The sequence below is a fragment of the Eschrichtius robustus genome, chromosome 17 (assembly GCF_028021215.1).
Source record: "Eschrichtius robustus isolate mEscRob2 chromosome 17, mEscRob2.pri, whole genome shotgun sequence".
Classification (NCBI taxonomy): domain Eukaryota; kingdom Metazoa; phylum Chordata; class Mammalia; order Artiodactyla; family Eschrichtiidae; genus Eschrichtius; species Eschrichtius robustus.
The window spans coordinates 34,111,352-34,116,750 of NC_090840.1; the positions used below are offsets into that span (position 1 = coordinate 34,111,352).

A 5,399-nucleotide genomic window follows, 5' to 3' on the forward strand; every position below is an offset into this window, starting at 1 on the left:
CAGGAAGGGGCCGGCACGAGGACACAGCGGGATCTCTGTAATTCTTGATCTCACGTTCGTTCCCCGTCACTGCCCTTCCTTCCCCGTCCTTCCACACTTGGGGGCTGAGCGAAGGGTGGCGGGCTCGGGATGTCCGTGGGACGAGGGGGCACGAGGGGGGATGCGGGGGGACACGGGGAGTCCTTCACAGTCAGTCAGTGATTCTATCCGTCTGTCCTAAGACCTGCTGTCTGGAGCCCTTCGCACACCCCAGTCCGTTACATCAGAGATAAAAATCAATGTTCCTGATTTTCTTGTGTGATTCCGGTCACCAGCAGGAGGTTGCAGGCCATGAACTGCATGCTCAGCACATTGCTCATCTGGCCGGTGTAGACGCCCACGAGCTCGCTGGACGAGCCGTCGGCGGGTGCGCTGCAGTGCGAGCTCCTGATGTCCCAGACGCGCACCGAGTTGTCCATGGAGGCCGACGCGATCAGGCTGCTGTCCGGGCTGAAGGTGAGGCTGGTGATGCTGTCCGTGTGGCCCCGAAGCTCTCTGTAGAGCGTTCCGGACGCCAAGTCCCACAGCTTCAGCCGCTGGTCCTCGCCCGCCGATGCCAAGTACTTACAATTGGGGGAAAAGGCCCGAGAGAGCACAGGGCCTCGGTGGCCCGTGAAGAACCTCACCGAGTTCCCCTGATGGGTGCTCCACAGCCGGACCGTCTTGTCGGTCGAGCCCGTGGCTAAGTAGTTGGAATTGGGGTGGAACTTGATGCAGTCCACGTCCGCTAGGTGCCTGGTGTAGATGCGCAGCGGGTGCGTCCGATCAAACGACCACAGCCTGGCCGTGCAGTCGTGGGACCCGCTGGTGAAGTACAGGCTGTGCGGGCTGATGTCCAGGTCCCACACGGGGTAGGCGTGGCCCCGGTACAGCACGGTGTTGGTGAAGCTGCCGAGGTCCCAGTACCTGATGGACATGTCCTCAGAACAGGAGAGCAGCCCTGAGCTGTCCGCAAGGAACCTGGTGCTGTACACTGGCCCGCAGTGTCCCCGCAGGACCCTCATCTCTGTGCCTGCGTTATCGTCCTCGTCGTCCTGCGGGGACACATGCATGTGCACACACACACACAAGAAAAGAGTGTTTAGTGGTCCGTCACGGAAAACAAACATCTAGATACAAACAGACCTGCTTGGGAAAAAGCACCTGCTCAGTAAATGACCCTGCTTTTTAGGGTGACTCCAGGAGAAGAACTCTTAATTGCATAACTGAATAAAATGTCTCCTACAACTTACAAACTGCCTTCCTTAAATTCACCTCGCAGCTAAGACTACAGCAAGGCTGTTAGTGCAGAGCGATGACTGTGGACCTTACTCTTAGGTTGAGGAGAACCGATTTCCAGAGCAATCACTCAAAAAGATGTACTTTTGAACTTATGTTCTTAGATGCTTTTATTCTACTGGCATGTCTTCGCCCGTCAGTCTCAGCTGCTTTGTAGGCCATGCTGCTCCCTGTCTCTAGTCCATTTAGAAAAATCCCCACGTGCCTGTTACTGCCACGCCTGGGGCCAGTGATGGAGGCAGGCGTGGTTTCACTTCGAGATTTTTCTACAGAACCGCTGTGGGAGTTCAGCCAAAAATAAAACCTGGACATACCACAGAAATAACAGTAGGCCAGGAAGGTGCAGCCATCAGTAAATTATGCTCACGTCCTGTGACCAGGCATGAATGGCTGGTGTCCAAAAGGAAAGAACAGTTTTGAAACCGTGACTTTCTGGAGGGTCTCAAATATTTTCCCAAAGTAACAAACGAGGCATGGATTCAGAATTGGTCTAAATAAAGCCAAGTGACTCATGTGAGTCTTGGAAATGAATCCCTACGTGTGGCAGAAAGACGAGTCGTGGTGTGGGGGGAGAGCCCCTCTCCTCATCCTCTTCCCCACAAGCACACTGTGTTCAAAGCCACTGTCCGTTCATTCTCTCGCCGACAAGCTCCTTATAACTGCAGCCGTCCTCACCCTGGAATTCATAAAGTCAAGTGACCTCACTGGAAGAGCAGGGGGTAGGATGAAGATTCTTGGACCAGCTTGCCTCATAAGCCTCCTTCTCCAGGATATCACAAGCCAAGTGGAGGCGGGACACGTCTGCTTGATGGGGTTCGGATTTTAACTTCTTGGAACGCAGACTCCACAGTTTTATACAGGAGTTGTCAAAGCCAGCGGCGAGCAGCTTGCTGTCCAGGGAGACCTCCGCCGTGTTCAGCAGCTGCTCCGTGTTGTAGAAGGCGTAGAAGCAGATGATGGTGAGAGAGGTGGGGCCGTCCTTGACACGCTTAATGCTCTCCTGCGGGACCTCCAGCGTGGCCTCGTTCTGCAGGATGGGCGCGGGCACGTCGGCAGGATCCAGGCCGCCGCCCTCACCCCAGGAGGGGCCGCCGCTGGCGTAGAGCTGGTAGTCCGTCCTCTTGGCGGACTGCACGTCCAGGTGGATGTGCCAGGTGAGGACTCTGCACAGCGCGGTGTTATTGTCACTCTGGAGGTAGCGGAGAAGGTAGTTGTAGCTGTCTTCCTGCAGGAGGACCACGTACTTGTTGTCCAGGAAGGCCCACAGCCGGAAGTTAGACAGGATGTCCTGGATGGTCTGGGTGGTCTGCAGCTGCTCGATGACGTCCTTCTGGCTGGCATTCTACAGAAACATTCCATGGAAGCAGCTATAAAAGCTTTCCACTGTGCTCTTGGGACTGTTCTGGACCAGGTTGAGGTGGAGGTAGACAAAGAGAGGGTAGAGGAGAGGCATCACTTCGTGGCTGTGCTGGGATTCAGAATCGGTGAGGAAATTCCGCAGCAGTCCAAACTGCACTTCATATTGCTGGGGCTCTGCCTGGCAAGGGGCCGCAGACACTATGTTGGCACAACCAGATTCTGATTGGACTGTGAGGCTGGTGGCCATCTCCTCGGTGCTCTGCGACAGCCGCAGGCCTTGCTTCAGTGGGCCGTCTGCGTCCCCGTACTGCCGACGTTTGAGGTAGCAGGACACGGCCATCTGGATCTGCTCGGTGCGTACCCGTTTCATGACTGAACATCCAAGGCAGCTCCTGCTCCCCCCGCCGCCGCCGGGGTCGCCCTGCGTCTGCCTCCATCGTCTCCGCGGCAGGCTCATGCTCCGCGGCCGGCTCAGCCGGGCCCCTGCGCCCCGTGCCCCGCCACCCCCGCGGCGGCTCTGGGCTGCAGCCCCATGACTGATTGACACGGAGCCTCCGCGGGCTGGGCCGGGCCGCAAGGGCCTCGACGCGCGACCGTCTCCAAGGATACCTTTTATAGCACAAGAAATTATGGCCATTATTTTATAATAACTTTTAATAGGGTATAATTTGTAGGAACACTGAATCACTATGCTCTACACCTGAAACTAATATAATATTTAAATCAACTATTCCTCAATAAAAAACAAAGAAAAAAACATTTGATAACATGTACTATTAAATATGCTTGAATAATTATCATAAAAACGTAAGTATTTTTATTTTTTAAAAGGTAAGTAAAAACGACAAGATTGTGTGAGGGAAAGTGTTCAGTGGGTAGTTAAAGCATCCTAAGGAAATTTTCAGGATGAGAAAAGAAATACTGAATAACAGTAGTTCTGTTAGAAAAATGTATGGTGTGTAAATTTTGTAAATATTGTGCTGAATATCAACAGGGTGTTCTTTTGATTGCTGAGTAGTTATCTCATTGTGTGCATATACTATGCTTTGCTGCTTCAGTCACCAGTTGATACATATTTGAGTTGTTTTCAATTTTTGCTATTATGAATAATGCTGCAATGAACATTTATGTACAAGTCTTTGTGTGAATTTCTGGGTTATGGCAAATTTATGTTTAACTTTTCAAGATGCTTCTTAACTCTTTTCCTAATGGATGCACACTTTTACATTCCCTCAAGTCACGCATGAGAGTTCTAGTTCTTCACATTCTCACCAACACTTGTTATTGTCTGTTTTTTGTTTAGGACCATCTGAGTGGGTTTGAAGTTATATAGCATTAATTTATTAATCATTTATTTAATTATTTAATTTTAAATTTGCCCTTTTGAATTAGTAAAATCTTTGAGAAACTGACCGTGACCCCTCCCTAGGTCTCTGGACTCCTAAATCTTTAATCTACTATGTAGTGTTGCTTTAAAAATTATGGTATAGCCATAATTCATTCATTGATTCATTCATTAATTGATTCTTCCATTCAACAATGATTAATCAAATACCTACAATAGGTCAGGCAAAGTTCTGGGATAAAAAGATGAGTTAACATGATTCCTGCCCTCAAAGACTTACTAATCTAATTGGAACCATGGACCTAGATAGTAAGAGTTACAATACAATGTAATAGATGCAAAAAGTACAAAACATACTCATTTTCTGGTCTAGTTAATCTTAATATGTCAAGGCCTTTCAGTTGCCATTTCCCTCGTCATGAGAACATCTTTCTCACATGCTCAAGGTTGATTTCTAGTGGTAAGGGAATTAGGTTGGAATGAGGAGCTTACTTCCAACAACACTACTGTGGGCTTCATATTTCACTTTACTTTAATCCATTATCAAGGCTACTATAGATAGTAGTTCAGAACTCGATATGATGAAAACACCCCAGTTTCTGTTCTTACATCTTAAAGTAGAAAGATCATATATTATTTCCATTAGTTGTCTATCTAAGGATATTTGTTGTCCATCTAAGGATAGGCCATTCCCTTGATAGATTTAGTTTCACCTCCACACACTAAGTTTTTCTTGAGGAAGCAGCTGGAATGAATAGAGATAAATTCTGAGATTCTGAGAACAATGGCATTTGAAAGCCATTTGGATCAGGTAAAGAGGGCAATCCCTAAAGTAGATCTTCCTCTGATGTTCTTGTGATTTTTGCCTTATTGTATGCCCACACACAACAACCGCCACTTCCCACATCCAGTGAGTGACTAACTTGCACAAAATTCATCTATATATTTTAAACCTTAATAAAAAGAAGGGATTCCTGTGATTGTTTGGTACTTCCCCTGACCTTTAGATAAGACTTAACTAAATTATTTCAGGTAGACATTTTCATATCTTATTAAATAGGGAAGAAATTCTACAACCTATTCCACATTGTTCAGAAGTCCTAAAGTTTATGATTTAACATGGAAAATAAACTAGGAAGTTGAAGAATTTATATAACTCATATCTAAAACACACATAACTAAATTAGCTGAATTTTCCAGAGTATAACAGATATACATTTAAAATTTTGGTGAAGCATGCCATAAAATTATATTTTGTTCATTAATACTGTCAGTTCACAAGCACTTATTAGGTATGGGTAATATATCAGGCAATATGTTAATTACTGTAGGTACACAGATAAGAGAAAGATGATCCTCAATTTAAAGGGACAGACTC

General features: G+C 47.4%; 1 pseudogene; it reads right to left on the bottom strand.

Annotated features, from left to right (window-relative positions):
• Window positions 1-275: 275 nt before the first annotated feature.
• On the bottom strand, window positions 276-3,046 carry LOC137751450 (TAF5-like RNA polymerase II p300/CBP-associated factor-associated factor 65 kDa subunit 5L; annotated as a pseudogene).
• Window positions 3,047-5,399: the final 2,353 nt, after the last annotated feature.